Here is a 27,124-nt window from a genome sequence, read left to right as displayed (position 1 = left end):
TTTCAATCTGTCCATTACCTTCAGGATGATATCTACTTGTTTTAGAAGTAGCAATTCCTTTTTTGTGTAAAAATCCTTTATTTCTCTTGCTAAGAAATCGGAAGCACGGTCAGTATGTATCATGTCAGGCAAACCAAAAATTGAAAAGAGTTTGTTTAGACAGTGGATAATGGTTTTGCTTGTCATATCTCTGCAAGGAAAAGCGAAAGGAAAACGGGAATACTCATCAATTAGAGTAAGTAGATATTTGTTGCCATGTATAGAAGTAGGTAGAGGGCCTTTAAATTCAAGATTTAATCGTTGAAAAGTTAATATGGCTTGAATGAGAGTCCCTCCATTGGTATTGGCGAATTTGGGTTTCAGTAATTGACAGGATGAGCAAGAGTCAGTAATATTCTTAATTTGATCCAAAGTAAAAGGGAGGTTCCTCGTTCTTATAAAATGGCTTAGTCTTGAAACACCAGGATGACATAATTGTTTATGTAAATCACGAAGATCTTGTAGATTGTAAGTAAGAGCAGAGATGCGAGAGAATGTGTCAGCAGCAATATTTTCAGGTCCAGGTCGATAAACTATAGTGAAATTGTATTGGGATAATTCTATACGCCAACGACATATTTTGTCATTCTTAATTTTTTATTTTCTTTTATTGTCGAATATGAAGCTGATGCTCTTCTGATCTGTGATGACTTTAAAGTGCCTGCCGAGTAGAAAATGTCGCCACTTACGGAGAGCTTCTACAATAGCGGCTGCCTCTTTTTCTACTGCATGGTGCTTAATTTCGTTAGTATTGAGAGTTCTTGAAAAAAATGCAATAGGACGACCTTCTTGATTTAGTGTTGCAGCAATGCAATAGTTACTAGCGTCCGTTTCTACTTCAAATTCTTTATTTGGATCTACCGTTATTAAAGTGGCGTCTTTTAGATCATTTTTCAATGTTTGAAAAGATTTTAATACAGATGGAGGTAGTGGAAATTCTTTGTTTTGATTTAGTAATAAAATTTTATCAGAACATTTTTTAATGAATTTGCAGTAATAGGAAAACATTCCAACTATTCTTTTTTGAGATTTAAGATTCAGCGGAGGTGGCATTTCGAGTAATGGTTTTAGTCTTTGATAATCGGGAGCTATTTGATTATTTTCTATGGTGTAGCCGAGTAGAGTAATAGAACTAGAAGAAATTATGCTTTTATTTTCATTTAAATGATGTTATATTGTTTAGCAATTTTGTAGAATTTTTGAAGATTGTAATCGTGTTCTACTTGATTTTTTCCACATATAGTTACGTTATCAACATACACAAAGGTATCGGTTAGATTTTCTTTTTCTATAATATAGTCTATGCTCCTCTGGAAAGCACTTACTCCATTGGTGACGCCAAAAGGAAGACGAGTAAATTGAAAAAGTTTGCCACTTACTTCAAACGCAGTGAATTTACGATCAGCATGATTTATAGGTATTTGGTGATAAGCAGATTTTAGGTCGAGAGTAGAGAAGATGTTATATTGAGCGATGTCGTCTACCATCTTATTGATATTAGGCATTGGGTAAGCGTCTAGTTCCGTGAATCTATTAATGGTATCGCTGTAGTCGACTACCATTCTTTTCTTATGATTCTCATTCGAAGTTACAAGAACTTGCGCTCGCCACGGAGATATCGAAGGTTCAATTATGCCTTCTTTCATCATTCTAGCAGTCTCTTCTTTTATGAATTTGTTGGTGGCAAAAGTGTAACGTCGGGATTTTGTCGCAATAGGAGTAGTATGAGGAGAAAGATTAGAAAAGAGAGGAGGGGGTGGAACGTTTATGGTAGGAAAAAAATTATTCGTGTTTATAGCTCCAATTATAAGTTTGTCTCTAGGACCGTCGAATTTAAGTGTTACTTTTTTATATTTTTTTAAAATATCTTTTCCGATTATTAAATCAATGAAAAGGTTTTCAATGATTTCAATTGTTATTCCAGAATGGGTTTTATCTTTCAGTATTAAATCCACGACAGCTTCGCCAGTTATTTTAGCATGTTGATCGGAAGCAGCCAGAGCTATAGTTTTGTTTTTAGGTATTGTGAAGAGTTTAAGTTTTTTAGCAGTATTTTCATTAATGAATGTTTTTACACTGCCGGAGTCCACCATAGCGTTCACGAAGTGCCCGTTAATTTGGCATTGAGTGAATGTGACATCTTTGGAGTTAGTTCCTAGTCAGGATAGAGAAGGTGAGGGGTAGTCAGAGTCGTCATAAAGAACAGCAGTATGAGTGTTAGAAATAGAAGATTTACACACTTTAGCCCAATTACCATTTTTTTGCATTTTTTACATTCGGCGTTTCGTGCAGGACATAAATATCGAGGATGACGTGATTTTCCACAGAAAAAACAAACCCCTTTTGGATGCATATTTTCTTTAGTCACAGCTATACGATTGTAGCCCGAAGGATTATTTGTAGCTGCTAGAGTAAAGTTATTTGCGTAGCTTATCGAATGCTTTTCTGCTTGTTCAAGAGATCTGGCCGTGGCATATGTGTCTTGTAAAGTCAGGATGGGTTTTTCTAACAGTCGTTGTCGGATGGACGAAGAAGAAATTCCACCGATGAAAGCTTCCCGAATGTATTGATGTTTGTTTTCTTCAGCAGAAACCGCGTCGAAGTTACATGTTTTGGCAAGCATTTCCAATTGTAGTATGAAGGCATCTATATTTTGTGTTGTTTGTTGCTTCGTCGTCATCAATCGATATCTATTATAAACAATATTTTCAGGTTTTAAATAAGCGGCGTCCAATGTTCTTAATGCACTATCGTAGTCGGTTTTATCGCTTATTAAATCGAAAACAGAGGCTGAAATACAATTGATCAAGGCAAAGAAATTATCTGAAGTGTTTTCGATTAATCCGTTATTATGTGAGCGGATATAATTCTGGAGGGTTAATTTCCAATGCCTATAGGATTTTTCGGAATTAGGGCATGTAGGTTTCATCTCGAATCTGTCGGGACGTAAGATTCGATCCATTATTTTTTTTTATTTTTTTATTTTTTTTACAGTTAATAAAATTGAAGTGAATAGTATCAGTAAGTAAAGAATTGCCTTTTAGAAAGGTTTTATTAACTGTAAAATACACGTACGCTCTTGAAAGGATCGAGCGGGAAAATGAAACAGAGGGCGCTTTTATTATAAATGTCAATCCCAAGGGGGATAACTCTTAACAACAAATTAAATCATAACAATATATATGTATATATATGCATATATATATACATATATATATATATATATATATATATATATATATATATATATATATATATATATTTACCGTTTTGGAGGAAATAATTTCAGCAAAGATATCGATTACAAAGAAAAACTAGTTCTATATAACAGCGAAATATTTATTTATTTCTTTAATAGTACAGAAGTTCTTAAAAACATTGGTACAGTCGGTTTCAAGCCCAACATAAAGGGGACAAGTTAATGGTAAAACGTAAATGATGTTAGGCTCTCGTCAGCCATGTTCTTTCTGTCTGAGGAAAAAATTTAAAGCACGCGTTTATTTTTTTGCAATGATGTTCATTTTTTTTTACAAGGTAGTCCCCACTTATCAAGGGCCGGAAGCAACTCGGGGATAAGGGTCATTGTGTTTACAGTACGTTAGTTTATGAGATCTGATAAAGTGTCTTACTTAAGAAGGCGGTTCATCAGGAATTTGTTCACATTGGACTTGAAGACATACAGGTTGTAGTCAGGTGGAAAACCGGTAACCGGAACAGAGTTCCACATGCGTGCACTTCTAAGAAAGAAGCTTTTTTTCATGGAATCTACGTTTTTATTTTGGCACAGATAAGGAGTGGGGACATTTTTTGAGAGTTGTTTCAGCTAGGCGGGTGTTTATCGTGAAAGATTTGCGAGGGGGGACCAGAAATTGGAGTTCAGAAGAGAACCTGCCATGGTAGTAACGATAAAAGAAAGACAGGCTCGTAACGTATCTCCTGTGGGAGAGAGATTGCAGGGAAGAGAAATGGGCATCACCCACTAGGCCACGAAGTCTATTTTGTACTCTGCCAAGGCAGAATCGGCTGTTTTAGCAGCTCCTGTCCAGATGTGGCAGCAGTACTCCATCCTTAGGCTTACTTGGCTTTCACACAGATAGAAAATTGCATCAGTAGTGAGATATCTTCTGGAGCGGTAGAAAGATCCCACCATTTTTCCAGCGATATTGGCAACATACTTGATGTACGTGTTCTATTTCAGATCAAAAAATAAATGTCAAACCAAGAAACTTGTCAAACCATGGAACCTCCCCTAGTCGAGAGCCATCTATATCAATAGATGCCAGATGGGGATCAGAGCGTTGATGATGCAGAGATAAAAGCTTGATTTTAGATGCATTAAAAGTAACTAGCAACCTCTTCCCCCAATGTACGACGCGCTCAAGATCAGAGGAGAGAGAGAATCAGAGAGAACTTTGTCATTTATGGTCTTTGATGTGTTGCCATAGATGGTCGTGTCATCAGCGTAGATGTCAACGAATTATTTAAGTATGTGTTTTGGGAGATCATTGATGTAGATCAGGAAGAGAGTTGGGTCCAGGATAGACCCCTGAGGGACTCAAGCATTAATACTGTGGGCCTCTGATTTCTACCCATCAACTACTACTCTTATTAGCCTATCGGAGAGAAATTATTTAATAATTGAGAAAAAATTTCCAGTTATACCCTAGCCGGAAATCTTGTGAAGTAGGCCCTTCTGCCATACCTTATCGCATGCCTTTGATATGTCAAGAGCAATTGCCCTAGATAGGAAGCCTTTGTCAAGAGATTCGCTAACCCTATGAGATATAACAGTTCGCACATCTGCTGTAGATCTGGCAGAACGGAAACCTTATTGCATGCCACTAAGACTGTTATTTCTGCTGAGGTGGTTGACTACTTTCCTATTTAATATGGATTCCAGCAGCTTACTCATTATACACAGGAGACTTATTTTTTTGTACTGGGAGGGAAAGTACTGATCACCTGGGTTCTTAAATATAGGGCATACTGATGAGGTTTTCCAGGATGTTGGGAAGCACTTCTCTTTAAGGCAACGCTGAAAGTGTTTTGTAAGTATTGGGGTAAGTTCTAGTTAAAGCTTTTTCAGCACAATGATTGGAATGCCGTCATGGCCAGTTGCTTTACTGGAATCAAGGCTATTGATTAGCTTGGCGACATCACACACAGATATTGTATGTTGTATTGCGTGTTGTCCGTTATAGGAGGAAATACGGAAATACGGGGAGTTGATGGCCTTCGTCTCATAGGGTAGAATTAGCTGCAACGTCCTTGGCAAATAGTTTGGCCTTGTCTGATGCTGACGAGATGACCTCAAGTCAATTGAGGATGGTTTCAATAGAACGCACGCTTCTGTTCAGGGTTCTGTTTGCTATTTGCCAAAACTGGGTGGAACCAAGCCGCTGCTCAGCGACTGTGGATTTAACGGACTGAGCATATAGCTCTCTTGCATTTTTTATTACTCTTTTGCAGTGGTTGTTGGCAGTCCTGAAGGTAGGTTTAGTCTCAATGCATTGAAAAAGTGATTTTTGTGCGCGATGGCAGCAGCACATTCTGGGGAGAACCATGGCTGGCTGTTAGGTTTTTGTTGGAATTTTTTGGATGGTATGAATCGGGCTACGCATACAATTAGCCATTCGGTCGTGTCTGATACTATAGAGGGCACATCTTTTTTAAACAATGGTAGATCGAATATAAGTGTACGGAAGATATCCCAGTCAGCGGTAGAGTATTGATATACAGTACGGTGGTGAGGTACATCTCCAGACATTGCATTTTGTTTTTATCTTTACTGATACAACCGCGTGGTCGGAAGATCCAAGAGGAGACAGAACTGATCTTGAACATAGCTCAGGAGAAGTTGTGAGAAAAAGGTCTAGAAGGCTAGCATACTGACCGGAAGTATCGGGCACTCGGGTGGGTTCGTTGAAAATCTGGGTGAGGTCATATGCAATTCCAAAATCATAACAGAACCTCCCCTCATAATCTGTCTTGTTAGAGTTGCTCAGCCATTCCGCATTTTGGACATTGAAGTCACCACAAATATAAGGTAAATGAGAGCCCTCTCTGGAGATCCCCCTACCACACTGAAAGCCATCTTTAATGTAAGCACATGTTCCATGTCTATGGCAATTTAGGGGGTCAGATTTAGATGTTAGAGTATCCTTTAATTATGAATTCGTCAAGGGAAGCAGTCGGTCTAATGTCAGTTTCACTTAGGAAGAATATGTCTGCTTTCGTCTCCTGTAATTGGGTTTCCACCTCTGGAAGGTTGGAACGTAGACCCCTGATGTTGGAGAAGGAGACATGGTAGTAAGGGTCTACGTTGGAGGATGGGGCTCTAAGTTTACACGTGTTATTTTTCTGAGGGTATTTCATGTTGAGGATTGGGATTTGTGGAACAGGTCGACAGACTTGGTTAGAGCAGGACAGAGAGGGAAGGTAAGAGAGAAAATGAGAGGAAGATATTTAGTTGTCATGATAAGGTGAAGCCGTAACAATTACCCACTAGTATGGCATCGAGAGGTCCCTACTTGAAACTACTGCATTGTCTAGAGTCCATTCACCAAATAGCAATACAGAAGCCCCAGCATTTTGCACCTGCTGATAGAACGACCTCCTTATTGGTTAATCCAAGTTCGAGTCCCTGACTAACAGGCGGATAACGTCAGCCCAGATGAAACGTTTACCTCCAGCACCCTTACTAGGGATATGGCCACGAGCAGAAAATAGGAACATAGGAGCAGAAAATTTCCGACATCTCCAGCTACTGTTCACGAAGTATTGTCGTCCTAAAGAGCAGCTTTTTCTTCACCCTTTGTCAGAAAAATCACTCATTGGAAATGAGAACTGAGGGACAAATAAGAGGAAGCGAGTGTAACGAGAACTGCAGATAACGCATCCACAATGCGTGGTCTACTCTACATTAAAAAATACAGGGGGAGGGGTGTAAGGACTTATAATTATTTAATTTGAAATTTAAGATATTTGAAGATAAATTCCCCTCCCATAATTACGAATGAAAAGATGGAATGGATATAGGTTACTGTAATTTCCATTTACGAGTGTTCATGTTTTTCTTCTTCACAATGAACACTTCAAACAATGAAATTATGACAATTTATCACTGAAATAATTTTAAAGATAACGGTCCGGAGTTTCCACGTGTTAAGAGATTCATTAAACTGATTTCTTCTTTGCCAAAAAGCCATCTATTACGTGTGAAAGTTTTCACTCACTAACACTTGTCATTCGAGTTTCGCTGCTGTAGCGGAAGTGGCAGAATTGGTTATGGTGGGACGGATCTTTTCGTTTGTATTTACAGAGAGAGTAAAGCATTAATCCTATTTTTTTTTCTCGGAGAGGGGGAGTATTCTAGACATTTGGAATTTAACTTCAGACTGAAAGAAAATGTATTAGACAAAATTAATTCAAATAAACAGTATAATAACGACAATTTAGCATTGAAAAAAATTTAAAGATACCGGTACGGAGTGTCCACGTGCTCAGAGATTCATTAGGCTGAGTTCTTCTTTGCCAAAAAGGCATCTATTACGTTGGAACGTTTTTCACTCACATGCAGTTTTATATATCTAAAGCTCATTCCAATCTCCGTATATTTTATTTTATTCTAATACGAGTTTTCTATTGTTTAAAATATTTTTAAATTTTTTATTTAATGCATTTAGTAAATATATACTGTTCTGTTTTTGCATGGTTTCCGGTGTGCCTTCTGAAAATTTTAGCTTGTGCAAGGGAGATAATTCATTCATCTTATTTGTTTCAGTTAAGGGGAGATAATTCAGGTTCCAGTTATCCAAGGGAGGTAATTAATCCATCTTGTTTATTTTTTTTAACCTTTTTTAGTTTGTTTTATTTTAAGTAGTTGAGGGAGGTATGCAGGCTATTTTATTTTTAAGTCTTTTATATATGTGTATTATATTCTTTAAGGTAGCCGCAATTGTCATATTAATTTATACTTAATATTTATACTTACAATTTATACTTTACTGATTTATGCGCTAAATTGACTGCATCTTGAAAAAATTCCTTCAGGTGGGGTCTTCGTTCGTTGTTCGGTCCTCCCAGTTTATTATGGGCGTTTGTCTCCTATGTAAACAGGCTTTGAGGGTTTCACTGCGTACGTTCAAACAGGTCGTTTGATGGTCATTAATACTGTTTATAATGTGGTACTTCTCCGCATCAAAAAGGGGGCACCGTTTTAAGGCTTGCGAGTATGCTCGTCTTCTCTCTATGGTCATCCATTTAATGGTGAAAGGTGTTGCTTTATTTTCTAGCTATCATACTCGGGAAGTTAGTGCTGTCTTTGTTCGATTTTTTGTTGTGCACGTAAAATCTCTGTTTAAACGTCCCTTTTGTCATGCCTATGTATATTTCGGGTGCATCGTAAACCTGATGTGTGAGTGTCGCTTCATATACGATAGATTTTACCCTGCATTTTCCCTCTAATGGGCAATCTTACTTGGATCTTCAAGAGCAGTCGGCAGTTTCATTTTCATTCCGTTCCTTTGCGATGATCATTTTTATTGACGGAGTGGTGTAATAGCTGACCTTACGTTATGGTTTCGATTATAGCTGATAAAGGTCAAACAACTCCTAGAATATATATATATATATATATATATATATATATATATATATATATATATTAACTTATGAAATAATACAGTAATATAAATTCTTAATAATTATTTCAACCATTTGGAGACAAGATATAACAGACAGACTGACTGAACTTAAAACAAATTTTATAATGGGGTTTAAGAAATATCTGGCTTACGACAAAAATGTTTCTTCCCCATTTTGCTGATTAGCAGATGTTTAAAGGAAAAAGCTTTTCCAAATTTATGGCAATACTTATTGTCAATTTCAATAAAAGGAACATCGTTTCCGAAACTATAGTACAATCGATTTGACTTTTTCCCTTTTGTAACTGATTTTTAATTGACAATTATGAATCGTTTTACTCAATATATATATATATATATATATATATATATATATATATATATATATATATATATATATATATATATATAACACATCGTATTTATAAAACGAGATGTAGCGAATAAATACAATCTAAATGCAATGAATATATGATAGGTGCGTAAGCTATGCAGCTTCATCTTCATGGATAAATTTAACATAGTTAAATATATATATATATATATATATATATATATATATATACACATATATACATATATACATATATATATATATATGTATATATGTATATATGCATATATATATATATATATATATATATATATAACTATGCTAAATGTATCCATGAAGATTAAGCTGCATAGCTTACGCACCTATCATATATTCATTGCATTTAGATTGTATTTATCCGTTACATCTCGTTTTATAAATACGATGTGTTTAAGATTCATTTTTTTTTAAATTGTTTACGCTATTTTTAGTATATAACTGTCAAATCCAGTTTGTTCTATACATGAAAGAGAGAATATAAATATTGTAAGCAAAAAACATGTAAAAATATCGAAATTAAAAACGGATATCAAATATTAAATCTAATAAGACAACAAGCCAACAGATAAATTAACACGTAAAAATGAAACAAAAATAGTAATGTTTTAGAACAGTCCTCAAATAAATACATAAACAAACGAATCCGTTGTTTATTGAGAAAGACAAAAAAAACACAAGCATGGATGAGGAAATAATAAAAGCAAATAAATAAATAAAAAAAACAAAATGGCTGAATCATCTCCGCTTCAGTGCTTAAAGCACCTTTGTTGGAGAAAATAGTGTATCTAGGACTATATTAGGATTGAAAATAAATAAGAAACTGTCCATCCTATATGAGGATATGCTGATATATATTTTTTGCTTTTGTGATTTTTTAGGGCCAGTGTAAGTGCAGGCAACTAGCGCTCATGTTTTACGGACCATGTAAAAAGCGCGTCAAAATTGGCATAGCCGGGAGACAAACGGGTTTAATTGATATTTGGAGGAAGATGACTTGAAACGACGAAGACACGATAGTATATGATATTTAGATAATAAAATAGAGAATAAAGTCGTTGTAAAGAAGGCAAGCAGAAGTATACAAAAGTCCAGGAGAGTAAGAGGAGACAGTTTTGATATAAGTACCTATTTACTATGCCTCCCCACGGGACAGAGTTAGACACCAGAGTCGTTTTTTAACGTGGAGAAAAGGTACAAAAATAAAAATTGTCTCAGTCGTGAAGGATTTCTCCTCAACTGAAAGAGAACAAGTAAGTGAATAACAGATACTACACTTTGATCTTGACCAAAAGGCCAAGTACCTATTTACTATGCCTCCCCACGGGACAGAGTTAGACACCAGGGTGTTTTTTTTAACGTGGAGAAAAGGTACAAAAATAAAAATTGTCTCAGTCGTGAAGGATTTCTCCTCCACTGAAAGAGAACAAGAAATAGAAGTGCAGCATCTGAAGAACAGATGGTATTTATTTGCTCCCCCACTGAGCAAATTAGGCACAAGGCCGTTTTTAATGTGAGGTAAAAATCAGCTCCCCTAAAAGTAGGCAAAAAGGGGGCACTCTGGTTACCAAAAATAATAATTGTCCCAGTATAGAGGGTTTCCCCTCCATTGACTGGTACAAATTATCTTAAGTGCAGCATCTGAAGAACAGATGGTATTTATTTGCTCCCCCCACTGAGCAAATTAGGCACAAGGCCGTTTTTAATGTGAGGTAAAAACCAGCTCCCCTAAAAGTAGGCAAAAAGGGGGCACTCTGGTTACCAAAAATAATAATTGTCCCAGTATAGTGGGTTTTTATTTAAATGCTGCCCACATCAGCATTATGTGGCACAAGGCCGGAAAGTGGGAACCCCGCAGGCTCCCCTAAAGGAGGGGCACTCCTGCAATTTTAAAAATTGCCTGAGTAACCCCGTCGGCATTCCCCGGTCGGGGCGCCTCAGGCAGCAAGCAATAAACTTGCCCCACCGGAAAGCCCGGTGGCAAGGCCTGGGAGGGTGGACCTCCTAGGTATTACCCAGGCGGTTCCCAGTATAGAGGGTTTCCCCTCCATTGACTGGTACAAACTATCTTAAGTGCAGCATCTGCCGGAACAGATACTACACTTTGATCTTGACCAAAAGACCAAGTAGCAATAAGTAAGCGAGATCACAGTGAGATATCGAAATTGAGTGGTAGGAATTAATGATGCGTGTATATCTTAAACCAGCAAAATCATGCTTCTTCGAATAACTTTCTTATTACATATGACATTAGTGTAAAGTTTGGTAATAAACAGCAGGTGTGACAATTATTTTATTATTAAGTAATCTAACACATAATAATAGGATTTAGTTCTTGGAAAATGGGTCGATGAAACAATAACAGATACTACACTACACGCGTCACCATGTGAAAGGTGGAATTCTGGCTGTATTGATGATATAATAGGAGGAAATGAAAACGTGCATATACTACAAAATGACAAGTTCGTGCTTGGGAAGATGATTCCTTAACATACCAGATAGTATACTTGTCCTAAAAATGGAGATGATTCCTGGAATGATAGTCTTATGACATAAACACCTATAAAGCACTACCGTCTTGGTTAAAGTTTGTAGGATATATCACACTCAAAAACTCAGTAAATATATATCCAAGGATCTCAGTTACAGCTGAAAAGCCAACAGAAACGTGCTGTAAAAATGTCTACTTATGAGTAAAAGATAAAACATTCCCTTATAACACCTTTCCCAAGTCGCAACTGCTGGATTCCAGTACACGGAAGAAACAAAGGTTTATCGTTACAATGCCACGGCAATCGGAGAGCACGTATAGAACATGACCTCTCCAAAGGTCGCCCAGTTCAATACAGACTAGCTGCAAAAATCTATCATTAACTAGCGAGACCTGAGGAAATTCCATAGGGGACTCACGCATATGTAATATATTGATGTTGGAATTCTGTCTATGTTTAGCGTAAATGGAGACGATCTAATATTATTGTTGCTGTTTTGTTAAACCTGCAAACGTATTTTTCTAAATATGAACGACCGGTAAAGCCTGTTCGTAAATACGCTTAAATATAGTTTACTTCTTCTTGCTGACTCCGTATATATTATTATAAATTTAATGTTCTATCAATTTTTTATATATTATGAAGTTGCTATTAATATATATATATATATATATATATATATATATATATATATATATATATATATATATATATATCCTTATGACTTGGGTGCATTAGGTTGTATCGAAACCGAAATAAAAGCTTATATATATATATAAAGAACTTAATAAAAATTATAAAACTACTAATAAATCAGCACTAAATAAAATAAATAATGATGCAAAAAACATTTTAACTAAACTTAAAATAGATAAATACACAGAAATAACAGTACCAGGTACCCCGAGATTTACTTTAAAAGACCACAAACACCGCTTCAATATCAACCCTACTATTAGACTCATTTGCCCCTCGAAATCAGATATAGGACTGGTTAGTAAAAACATATTAGATAGAATTATCCCCAAAATTAAATCCATAATAAAATACCCACTATGGCAATCTTCAAACCAAGTAATCGACTGGTTTTCTAATATTCAAAATAAAAATGATATTAAATTTCTTTCTTTTGACATTGAATCATATTACCAATCTATATCACCTATCCTACTTAATAAATCTCTATTAATGGCACGAAACTTAACTAATATAACTCAAGACGAAACTAAACTAATACTTATAGCTAGACAGTCTTTAATAACATTTGATAATAAATATTGGACCAGGAAAAATACCCCTAACCACTTCAACATTTTAATGGGATCGACGGACTCGACTCAGGTCACTGATCTAGTTGGCCTTTTCCTTTTAAATGAAATACATTGTATACTCCATAAACAATTCAAACTTGAAGGAGGGCTATATAGAGATGATGCACTTTTCATAACGAATTCTACTAATAAAAATTATGAAAATGCAATTAAAGCTCTACATAAATTATTTAAAAATTATGGACTTAGTATAAAAATCGACCCTAATAAAAAAATTGTTAATTTCTTAGACATAACCTTAAATCTTGAAAATTCTACCTTTGAACCATACCATAAACCTAACCAATCACTTCTATATGTCCACAATCAATCAAACCACCCTAAATCAATATTAAAATCAATAGTTCCCAATATCGCTCTAAGAATTTCTAGACTGTCTTCTACTAAATCAATATTTACCAAAAATGAAAAATACTATAATGAAGCCCTTAAAAACTCTGGATATAATTCACAAATTAAATTCATAAATGAAAATGATAGAAACATAAACTGCATTAAAAATAAACCTATTAAAAGCGTAATAACATATAATATGGCAATGTCTTCCCGTATACGAGTTAAGAAAAATAACCAGGAGACAAAAAAAGATAAAACCAAACTACAAATATTAGATAATAATATAAATAAACAACAAACTAAAACCCGCAAACGTAAGAATAGACACAAGGAGATCCTATGGTTCAACCCCCCGTATTCCAAAAACCTAGAAACAAACATAGCTAGAGAATTTTTTAAAATATTAGATAAGAACTTTAAAGCCCCCCATAGATATAATAAGATTTTCAATAAGAACACAATTAAAGTCTCTTACTCTACTATGCCTAACCTTCATCAGAAAATAATTAGCTCTAATAATAATAAAATTAATAAACTACAAAATGCAACTATACAAAATACATCGGACTGTAACTGTAGAAGAAAAAATAAATGTCCCCTACAAGGCTCATGTAAAATTAAAAATGTTATCTATAGCTGCACAGTATCAAAAACTCCAAATATACAAGAACCTATCAACAGCCATAACTCAACTACCGAATTAAATAATAACACCAACTTAAATCAATCTACCGATCAATTATTAACCAACCCACCACATTATAATCCAACAATAGACCTAACGGAAAATAATCATAATAATCAAGAGGTAATATATATTGGTTCCACATCTGGCCCAATAAAACATAGAATTTCAACGCACAAACATTCTTTTAAAAATAACTCTCTATCAAACCAAACTACTCTATCCAACTATATTTGGCAACTAAAAAATAGCAATATTTCTTTCAACTTAAAATGGCAAATAATTGAGACTTGCAAATCATATAAACCAGGAGATAAATTTTGTACATTATGTACAAAAGAAACCGTAAAAATTTTAAAATATGAAGATATAAAAAGCACAACCAAACTAGTAAATTCAAGACACGAGCTTCTATCGTGTAATCATAAACGTTGGTTTAAATTTAATAAATATAAACCACCTTAAATAATTAAAAATTACTCATTAGTAAAAATAGATTTTTTTTTTTTTTTTTTTTTAATAAATTAAGTTAAACCAATTACCGCCCTTAGACTCGTAAATCAAATAATAAATAAAGCCATGACAATTATCTCCCCTTAAAAACTTACAAAAAAAAAAAAAAAAAAAAAAAAAAAACTCTCTCTCTATAGATATTAACTGTAGCGTCTCTAAATCAAATACGCTTACGGAAACAATTTACTGCACGAGCGTCGCCCTTTTAAAATTCATCATTCAATAAAATAAAAAGCTATAGCAAACATCTAAATGACTACTTTAAATACAGTTCCTGATTTCAAAAAAAAGGAAAACCAAAAGGTAATTATATATATATTTTTAAATCAAATTTATTATGTAAATTCAAAAATATATATTTTTTTTCTACTCATTTCTATCTCTAACCTATACCAATATCCTTATTAATTTTCTTATAAATTTTATATCCAAACCTTTTACTTCAATTTTTCAGATTCATCTGCCTTACTTTTAATGCTAGGTTTATTTTTGGTGTCTTTTCAATTCAATAGAAATCCTCCTAAATTTGCTGATGAGGAGACCGTGCTTACCAAAAAAACTATGTATAATTATTCTACGTGACTTCATGTATACCACAAATAAAAAGCACGGATTTCCGAAACGATCGTACAGATAATTGACTTTGTTGTTGTTCCTTCTTATGAAACTGATTTTTAATTTAATTAAATTTTGATTTTTAAATTTTAAAAATTTTAAAACTTTTAAATTATAAATCACATTACTTAATATATATATATATATATATATATATATATACAAGATGCGTGCAATAAGTAATGCCGCTGACCCACTTCTAGTTGTCAGATCTAGCTGAAATTTTGCAGTTGCAGTGATGTATATATCTACGGGTTATGTAGCAAACTATAGCTCTGAACTAATTGTTATTTCTCTTTTACAGGCGTTTGATCTGAATCAGGTGTGAAATGGAGACTGTCGAATGTCGAGCAGTGATCCGATGTTTGTATTTGAAAGGACGCACACCACAGGAGACTTTTGATGAAATGAAATAAACTAATGCTGATAATGCCCCATCATATGACCTTGTAAAACGCTGGCATAGTGAATTCAAACATGGCCGGAAGTCTGTGGAAACAGCTTCCAGACCTAGTCGCCCCCCTTCTGTCATTGATGAGGCATGCTCGTCAAGTTGAGGCTGGCATTTGGGAAGATCTAGGCATTACTATTCGCCAAATTCCCAATATGTCAAGATTAGTACAGGTATGTGGAAACTATAATTCCTGACCATTTGCATATGCATAAGGTGTCTGCCAGATGGATTCGCAGGTAGCTCACACCATTCCAGAAGCGAGAACGCGTCGAGTGCTCGAGGATGAATTTGGAGATGTGCCAAGAAGATAAGTCACAATTTTCAAAGGACTGATTACACAGTATGAAACCTTGATCCATCCCTATGATCAAGAGACCAAATCTCAGTCAATGCAGTGGAAACACTTTGACTCACCACCTCTAAAGGAGGCAAGGATGCAGCCCTCCGCTGGCAATGTCATGGCCACTATCTTCTGGGAGCAGGACAGAGGAGTGATGACAGATTTCCTGGCCAATGATATCACAATTACAGGAGCATATTATGCTTCACTTTTGAGGGAATTAAGGGAAGCTATCCAACTCAAGAGGCAGGGCAAGATCAGCAAAGATACCCTCCTCCTGCAGGACAACGCTCCGGTCTACATCTCGCATGCCGCCAGATCAGAAGCACGGGCGTGTGGTTATGAAATCGTCCCCCATCCTCACTACTCTCCTGATCTTGCACCATCTGACTTTCATCTCTTCCCAGCCATGGAGTTGTTTTTGAAAGCAAGGCGTTTCCCAGATAATGCAGGCTTGATTTCTGAAGTCACGTCGTGGTTGGAGGAGTAACCTGGGATGTTCTACAAAAACGGTCTCCAGATCTGCATCAAACGATGGAAGAAATGCATAAATCTGGGTGGTTCCTATGTAAATAAAGACTAACAACATGCCAAGTTTCATTGCTCTACTGCTATGGGAAGTGGATCAGGGGCATTACTTATTGCACACCCCTCGTGTATGTATGTATATATATATATATATATATATATATATATATATATATATATATATATATAATAAATTCCACAACCAAAAAATGTCACAGCGCACAAGAGCCATGACTAGTCAACGAACCGGAAGTCCAAGACTCGAGTTTCGCCCTCATTTGGGCTCATCAGTTAGACACATCCGAACTCAGGATTCGAAACCCGAGCCTCTTGCATGCGAGGCAAGCACTCTACCAACTGAGCAAACGCCCCGCACACAAGAATTTCTATTAACCAACACAGCTCAAGACAACTGCGCCAAAATCCGAGTGTGAAATTAACCTACTTCCTCTCGAGAAGGGACGCGCTCATCCAACCAACTAATAACCCCAAGCCGATGTCTCACAATCAGGTGTATATATATATATATATATATATATATATATATATATATATATATATATATATATATATATATATATTTCTTTTTTTGGGGGGGTCACCCTATATATATATATATATATATATATATATATATATATATATATATATATATATATATATATAAGGTGACCCAAAGAAACAGGGCCTGTGTACACTTTATGTGATATCTCCATTATTTATTCACTGATTGCCCTTATTTTACAGGACATGGCAGAATCAACGACCGCGTGTACACCAAGACCCCAGTGGGAGCTGCGACAAAGATTATGCTGTGTTAAATTTTACTACAAGACAGGGTCGTTTAATAAAACCCAGGACAGTTTCATACGTCTTTTCGAATATGAAAAAGCTCCATCCAAACGAAGAATTCAGAACTGGGTGGACCACTTCGAGACTATTGGACCGTGGAGAACCTCAACGCTGCTAGAGAGAACCGTCCAAGCCACTCGGACGTCCCAAGAGCGAACAGCCGAGCTGGTCGAAAGAGTGAGAGAGTCTCTCCAGCAGAGTCCGAAACGCTATGTGCGTAAGCGAAGTCAGTCCCTCGGAATATCCTGTGAGACATGCAGGAGAGTGCTGGTGAACGATATCAGGGCTTACCCATACATAATACAGACGCTGCAGACCCTTACAGCCTCAGACAAGAAGCAGAGGAAGGCTATGGCAGTCAAGATGCTCGAGAAGATCGAGGAGACACCAAGTTTCCTTAACCTCATTTCGACCTCAGATGAAGCTCACTTCCATCTTAATGGAAAGGCGAAATCCAATACAAATGACTTCTGGGGGCCCTCCAGATCCGATGAAGTAGCCACCAATCCATGAACTCTCCTAAGTGCAAGATGGGGGCTGCAATCTCAGCCAGAGGCATCATCTTACCAATCTTCATCGAAGAATCTGGCGCAGCAGTGATAGTCACCGAGGAGCGGTATATATATATATATATATATATATATATATATATATATATATATATATATATATACATATATATATATATATAAATATATATATATATATATATGTTATAAAGCAAAATAGATGATTTAACAGCCATATTCGAAACCATTTCTAATTAAATAATATATGTGCATACTGTTTTGTAATATCACAAATGAAACACATTCAGAAAGAAAAAAAAATCACATGTCATAGATCGTTACCGAATCCTACTTCGTGAGGTATACAACGGAGACGAGTAGCTATTAAGTTGAATTAAAAATATTAGAAAGGGCAAAATCATGCTATTACTACGACGATCATTTTAGATTATATTTTTGTCAGAAATTAAGATATGATAATGCTAGATATGGGCAAAAATACTGAATCGTTGACGGTAAATAGCAACAGGCAGTGTATAATTCTATTTTGAAAAAAAAAACGGAAGGGAAATACGAGATAAATTGTATATACAAACATTTCGTCAAAATTCATTTTTTTGTACTTCTCTTAATTAAAGTCGATTCAAAGACCGGAATTCGCAATTGTGTCATAAGTTTCTTGCAAATTATTCGCAACTTCCATATATTTCTCTTCATATATTACTTTATATATATTAATTTAATCTGATGATGTAAGTTCTCTACATCTATCTATCTATCTATCTATCTCTCTATCTATCTACGTACGTTTATCGGTTCTCTCTATATACATGAGCATATAAGAATTAGATACATATATCTGATATCACATTTATATGTATATGTGTGTTCGAGTGCGTATGAGCCTGTGTTTCTCTTCGGGTTACTGGATACACGAATCAATTATTAATAAATGAAACCAGGCATCAAGGTAAGGCATCACAATATATGAGTAAACACATATCGATAAATGTTCATTAAGCTTCCCAGATATTGATCTACATATTTTATTAATATTCTTGCATTACAAATACGACTATAGTCGCTATACACCTTCTATATGCAAGCAAACTCACACATGAACCCGCACACCCACACACACTAACACACACACACACACTAACACACACACACGCACTAACACACATACTCACATATATATATATATATATATATATATATATATATATATATATATATATATATATATACACAGACACATATATATTCAAGCACACACACGCACACCCTAACACACACACTAAGATACATATATATATATATATATATATATATATATATATATATATATATATATATATATATATATATATATATATATATATATATATATATATCTGGATGAATGTATCGTCGATTTTCTTTCCAGGCATATACGGCGCACATTTTTATTCGCCGTCAACATTGTGTAAATTAGAAATATGTTTCTACAAATATAGGCTCTTGTGCGCTAGTCTATTGACTTTTCTTGTACATGTTCATTTAACCCTAGGGATATTATGCCGTTCATATAACGATATTTATCAATAAACATTAAAAATAATCGTCCACTGTATATGGAGACAAGAAAAGTTCTTGGAGACATGTTTCGTTTGATGAGACAGAAAGGTACTTCTCGTGTGTACGTACGAGAGTTTTATTTGCGCCAGCATGTTTGACTATTTCGCTTGCGTGTACTTTATTTAATGTCACTCGTTACTAATGTGAATACGCTATCCGTCTGACACCGAAACAACCTGTTCATGCTATATTCCTTTCATTTTATTATTCCATATATATATATATATATATAAATATATATATATATATATATATATATATATGTATATATATATATTTTTGTTGTACAAATATAATTGGTTACGTATGTGCATATATGTTTACTTGGAGTTACAATTAAGGGACAACAAAACATCAGAATGAAAAAGAATTGATCTTTCGTATATATCAGAATATCAATTCACATTCAGTAAATAAGAATTTCGATTCTTTCTGATCTAATGTAGTTCTGCCCCTTAATTCTTACTCCATTAATTTTGGGAAAGAAACAGAGTATATATATATATATATATATATATATATATATATATATATATATATATATATATATATATATATATATATATATATATATAAGCGAGAGAAGACTCTGATAGAATTCAGATGAAAAAATCCTGATATATAATACTTGAAGTAATACTTTTAATGTGATCCTAGTCAAACAGAAAAGGTTTAATATTTAAGAATAGAGCAATATATAAGTTTGGTAGTTAAATTTTAAATTCTGAAAAAAAAAAACAATATTTAGGCACATATATTCGAATTAAGAATTTATTGTTTGACAAAAGGAATATATAGAAGTGTTTATTATCGAAAATCCATGTATTAAGTAAATTAACACCCCTTCTATATATTCCTTTTCTCAAACAATGAATTCTTCATTCGAATATATGTGGCTATATATTGCATTTTCAGAATTTAATATTTAACCATCAAACTTGCATTTTCAGAATTTAATATTTAACCACCAACTTTGCATTTTCAGAATTTAATATTTAACCACCAAACTTATATATCTATAATATAAACCTGAATGTCTGTGTGCATATGTGCGTGTGTCTGGTCACGAATAGGCTCCTATATGGTTGACTATGTAAAAAAAAAATGATTATATATAATCACAGAAGATGTATCGAGACACAGGAATGGGTATGTTTGATCTGGCAGAACAGTGGTTCATTAATTTTGTGGGGTCTGCGTTCGCGCCTGGTACACAAAGTATGGAAAAGAATTAAAAAATGAAAAAAAACAAGTTTACAATTGTTACTGATATAGATGTACATAATACTTTAATAAGTATGTTTTAACTTAAATAAGGATGGAATAATAAAATTGTGTGTTCTGCGTTCGCGCCTGTCCTCCATACAATGGTAATAGTCACAAACTCTAATAAAGACTTTTCATATCTATCTGTGTAAGTATACTTTGCTACTTATGTTTCAGTTTGAAGAAATATAGTATAAAAAAATTATGGAGTGTTCGTTCGCACCTGACCTCCATAGAAGGGAAATATGTCACAGCGTTTAACAGGGTTTTGTTTTTAATATAGATCCACAAACCATTGTGATAAGTGTTTCACTGTGAAAAGCAATGGTATAATAAATTATGGGGTTTATCTATTTTATTTTTACTTTCATCATATTTTGCTTTGGTGTTGATACCCCCAAATACAACCGAAAGTTACAACCCTACCTTTTCATAACCTATCATACTTTCATAAATCAGAGTCAATTTTCTGTAGGCTGTTTTTGAACCCAGTCACCGACGTGTACTCTTGCTACTATATATGTATGTATATATATATATATATATATATATATATATATATATATATATAAATATATATATATAAATATAAATATATATATATATACATATATAAATATAAATATATATATATATATAAATATATATATATATATAAATATATATATATATAAATATATATATATATAAATATATATATATATAAATATATATATATATAAATATATATATATATATATAAATATAATATATATATATAAATATAATATAATATATATATATATATATATATATATATATATATATATATATATATATATACTAGCAAAAGTGCCCGTCGTTTTTCGCTGGATGACTTACTGTAAGCAACGATGAACCTGGCTAGTACCAAATGGTTTACTATTTAGAAAGGTTAAGCCGTCTATATGCCGCTTCGAATCTTAGAAATGTCCAAGATTGGTAGCGCATTTATTTCCTGAAAGAGATTCATCCTTTCCACTCGTTAAGACATGCATTTAAAAAGGAAAAACTCTGATGTCAAAACGACTGGGCCAGTGTATTCTCCATGCTATAATCCCAAGAAGAGGTTGGTTTTACGGAAAGTCTTCACCACTATAAACCCATTGTGTGTTTCGTTTGTTTAATCGATGGGAGAGTAATTTATATATATATATATATATATATATATATATATATATATATATATATATATATATATATATATACATATATAGTGTACCGCCAAAAAGAAAGACAGTACTTGTTATGTTTTTCAACAAAACTGATAATTTAAGCTAAATTAAATGTAACTATTTAAACAACCTGCAGCATTTATTCCCATATTACGATATTTGGATCGTTAGAGATCAACACAAATATATGTTCACTTCCATAAACAAAATCTTTAAGAATATTTTTTCTTGTCTCCAATTTTGTTATTACTTTAATAGGAGTTGAACCCTATCAAAATTCCTTGTAATACTTATGGATTATTCAAAAAATATTCCGATCAACTTTTGCCACAAGAAGATTATTTGAAAATTTAAGAAAAATTAAACAGTGTATAATAAGACGGATTATTTTTTGTTCAACAAAGTTTCCTTAAAATATAAAATACTGGCTAGTGCACACAACCTCCTTTGCTAACTTGTAGTATTAGTCCCAAATATCAGAAACTGAAAAATTTAACGAAGTCCTCTTTGTGGCTTTCTCTTATTTTCGTAAACAAACCCCAACTTAATATAGGCCACAGTACGAAATGTATTGCATATAATCTATGTCTAACAATTGAATTATTAGTTTCTAAGTAAATCCTCTATTTACAAATGGATAGCCATATGAGTACACCTTATTATGTATTTACGAGGGCCCTTACAAAAGTAAGGCCTTGTAGTGTTGAATCCAAATCTTAATCGTTACGTAGAGTGTTATAGTATGATTTGAACTAGCGATTACTCTACGAAAAAAAGTGTTTCCTACATAGGCGCCACCAGTTTCAATGGAATATTGCAGGCATTCTCGGTCGTAAATGTCAAACTTTACACTCACATCTATGTTGCGACTCTGAAGTCGACGAAGCGATCACCAAAATGTTCTGATCTCAACTCCATCGGTTTCGTAAATGTTTAACTAAATGTTTAAAACAAAAATCACATTCAGCGATGATTGTTAAAGTCATCGCTGTATGTGATTGTTTTTTTCTGTTTTAATAATTTTAATGATGCCTGTTTGCTTCCACAGAATGTACACGGCAAGGATTGCGTTCTTAGAGTCTTACATCACAAAATCTTTATGAGAGAAGAAATAATCAGGTAATGATCGCATAGGTTTGTGTCATTAATCCGATAGGATTGCAATTTTCTCTGATCCATTCTGGCGCAATGAAAAATTGTTTGTTTATTTATTCAAATGTTCCACGTAAACACGCACACACAGATATATATATATACATATGCATATATATATGTATATATATATATACATATGCATATATATATGTATATATATATATATATATATATATATATATATATATATATATATATATATATATATATATATATGAAGTTATAAAATATATATGGCGATTAAGCTACACTAAATATTCCACGTTTCATCCGCTCTAGGGCTCTTCAGGCTTACCTTATGATTGTATTTCTGTGCCAATATATATATATATATATATATATATATATATATATATATATATATATATATAAATTTATATATATGTGTGTGTTTGTGTGGGTGTGCTAGTTGCATCGTTATTCGTATGTCCAATGTTTATTTAGCCTATATACTAAAAGCAGCTTATTTTTAGATCTTAATTAAACATGAAGGGCAGCACCTTTGCCCACCTTCTTTAATTAGTATGTAACTGAAAAACATTAATGTATACGCGTTTTACATCAGTGTTATATATATAATTATATATATATATATATATGTGTGTGTTTGTGAGTGTGTGTGGGGGGGGGTCCGAGCGATCTCGTCTGTCCAGGTTGTTGGGCTTGTAATCGTATTTATATGGTTTGTATTTCTTTGCTAATAATATATATGAGAAACGAAATAAAACAGCTACATCATCACTTATTTTGTTTTTTCTCTCATCAGAGGCAATGTCACCCAGAGGGAACCACAATATGCTGACTAAATCTTACTATAGCGAGGGACAATTCGTTCAAACCTCTTCTAGACAAATCTTGCCCACGTACACACCCTACTCTACCCGGACCCTCTTTCTTTGTACACTTTTTATTTTATACTTTATTTTTTACTCTACGCCAAGAATTGGGACGTGATTACATAGCTGCTCCGAAATTAAACAGATGGGTAGAAACAACCTTTCGCGCTCTCTAAATGTCCGTAAACATTTAAATAATGTTTCATTTGTTGTAGTTGCGTAAGTATTTCCAATGTATAGCGTCTGACAGTGTGACCTATTTTCTATTATTAAATGCCGTTGACACATTTTGTATACTTATATGTTTCTAATATGTACAGAACTGACGCGTTATTATGTTTAATTTAATACTTTCATGCGCTCCAGGTGTTCACACGAACGTTGTAATTAAAAACAAACAAAGCAAATAAATAAATAAAAATCCGGGTCGGCATTTTTTTCTTTTTCAAGAAACGTTTCTTTTAACCGTTACTCTCCCGTTTCAACAACTCTTAAATCATCTCTCTATTCTCCGCCCGTATGCTAGCAACAGCCTGACAATTCTTGTTCTTAACTTTACACGTCCATGTTTTCGACGTCGGACTTGTCTTCTTCTGAGAACGTGGTGTCGTTTTCCTCTTCCCCCCTTTTTTATTCACGCACACTTCCTAATTAGTAGTCGTGTATTTTGCGGCTACTGCTGCTGCTGCTGCTGTCGATACATGTGCACTATGTAACAGAGTACTAACTAAAAACATTTTTTACTCGATATAAATTTTTATTAAAATGTCCTGGTGGGGTCACTTTTAGCTGTGTAGTGAGAGGTATTTGTAGATTTTTTTTTTTTTTTATAGAAAGGGAGAATGTCTTGCTGACTAAAAAAAGTCAAGGTAAAGTAATGAAAGGGTAGATAACCAAGAGAGAAATATAGAGATAGAGCGAGAGAGAGAGAGAGAGAGAGATTTGGAAATGTTTTGGCGGCCACTTTTTTCGGGTTTCAGGGAAACTAGCCACCCTCCTCACCAAACAAGTCTGGTGGGGGAACCAGTTTAGTCGCCGGTGACCCGACCATGAGGCAGGTAGTACTGGGTTACATGGTACCAGTAGCATATGACATGACCTGACAAATATATATATATATATATATATATATATATATATATATATATATATGCATATGTATCTCTTTTCTATTAAATTAAAAGAACTTTGCCTGTGTATGATTTCACTTTCGACGCGAAAACGCCTGTACCAATTTTTTATGAAAACCTATACAAACGTATTTTATGTGCATAGCGATGGTCTTAGATATCATGCAAAGGCGATAAATCAAGTCATATAAAATCAAGAGTATGGTCATTAGTTTGACCGACGCGTTCCAAATGAAGGTTAAGTTAAAAGCAAAATTGAAGCGTGATATTGACTTTTGCATTTTAAATTTTAATTCAAGCTTTAATATATAAACACATATAAAATAAACAGTAAGTTCTTTATAGTTTAATGTGGACTACACTGTATTATCGTCCAATTCAACGCAGGGAGGAATGTAACTTTTCCGTCTAGTGTACAAATAAAAAACAAAACGCCAACAAGAGCAACCAATCAATCGATTTCTATGAAAATAATAATAGAAGGAGAAACCTCCATTTACCATCATTTCATTCTCGGGCAATGTTGGGTCACCCTGATAGTCTGTGGATAACTGAATGCAAAATTATTTTTGTGACTACGGAGGAGGATTTAGAAAAAACGTATATTTAATACTGAAAGCGTGTTTAATCGTTGAAAATCTATGTACAATGAACGCATTTGAAAGTAAATAGTTTTGGAGGAACATTTTTTTTTCTTTTGGCTAAAAGGATGTAATTTTGGCGAGGAATGTAAAAAACGCTAAAGGTACGAAAAATAAGAAATAATAAAAGTACAAGTATTTAAATTATATAACTAACCAAGAAAAATATGCACACACATATATATGCATACATACAGACCTTTATATATATAAATATATATATATATATATATATGTATATATATATATATATATCGATCGAAAAATACGTATATATAAAGGTGTGAAAAAAATTGAACGAAGTTAGTCAGTAACCACATTAACAAGTCAAACGGAGGAAGACTAATCACGAATAAATAAATAAGTGGGTTGAAAGTAATGCGTAAATCATACAGCCTCCAAGTATTTAAAAATACATCCGGCGAATTATGGCCAGCAAATGAACAGTCGCCATTTTGTTTTTACCGCACACATATCTGCCTTTATTGTAATTGCGCCGTTCAGATTATCAAGGGAGGCAATTGTAGTGTAAATAACAAAATAAAAGCAACGGTGACGACCTAGAGAATGATAAAGTAAAAAAAAACAAAACAAATAAATCATATATGTGTAGCTTTATAAAAAATGCAAACATATATATATATATATATATATATATATATATATATATATATATATATATATGAGATAGAGAAAAGGAGCCGATGGGCAAACTGACGAAGACAAATAAGAATTACTTTTGCGTAGAAAGAAAAGCACCTTTCGTTTTAAGAAAAACTCCTAAATGATTATTGATCTTTAGACACTCCCCATGACACCGGACATCAATTATAAATAAACCATCTATAGTGGGAATGCTGTACAGATAATGTAAATAAATTATGTGACAAAATAATAATTTGTAGCTTTTCACTCACACTGTAATATTGCCAATATATACATAAGATATACAAACGGATAGAAAAACTATATACTCTATTGATTGTATAAAATAATGTTTTTGCATACACAAATCTAAATAAATAAATAAATAGAAAATCGTGATAAATAGTGTTTAGAAATACACTTGAATAAAAGACATCATAAAAAGGCAATTCCTCTATTCAATAATGGAAAGTAATTCGCCGTATGCAAAACTTTAACAACAGTTTCATTATTTCTTATTGAGAATGAAATCAAGATATAAACGTTACTAAACGGAATGCCAAGACTATTTTGCAACGTTTTATAATACTTCATTAGCTGATGTTCTTTCATTAAAATAAATAATATGCACGAAATTGAAGTAAATTATTAGATTGAATGCAAATCGTAAAATTCTAATTTTCTATTGACCATAACTATCCAGGTATTAATAAACATGTCATTAGTAATGACTACCTAAAAATGTCATACGCACACACGCGTGCGCACACACATGCGTGCGCACACACACACATGCATATATATATATATATATATATATATATATATATATATATAGATAGATAGATAGATAGATAGATGGATAGAAATACTCTCATTTACGCCCCCCGTTGCCCGGGTGTTTGGAAGTGCATGTTGACCAAAAA

This window comes from Euprymna scolopes, chromosome 32 (assembly GCF_053919585.1).
Source record: "Euprymna scolopes isolate OS-2025 chromosome 32, ASM5391958v1, whole genome shotgun sequence".
NCBI classification, from domain to species: domain Eukaryota; kingdom Metazoa; phylum Mollusca; class Cephalopoda; order Sepiida; family Sepiolidae; genus Euprymna; species Euprymna scolopes.
The sequence above is the reverse complement of the archived record's forward strand: the minus strand, read 5'-3'. Positions refer to the sequence as shown.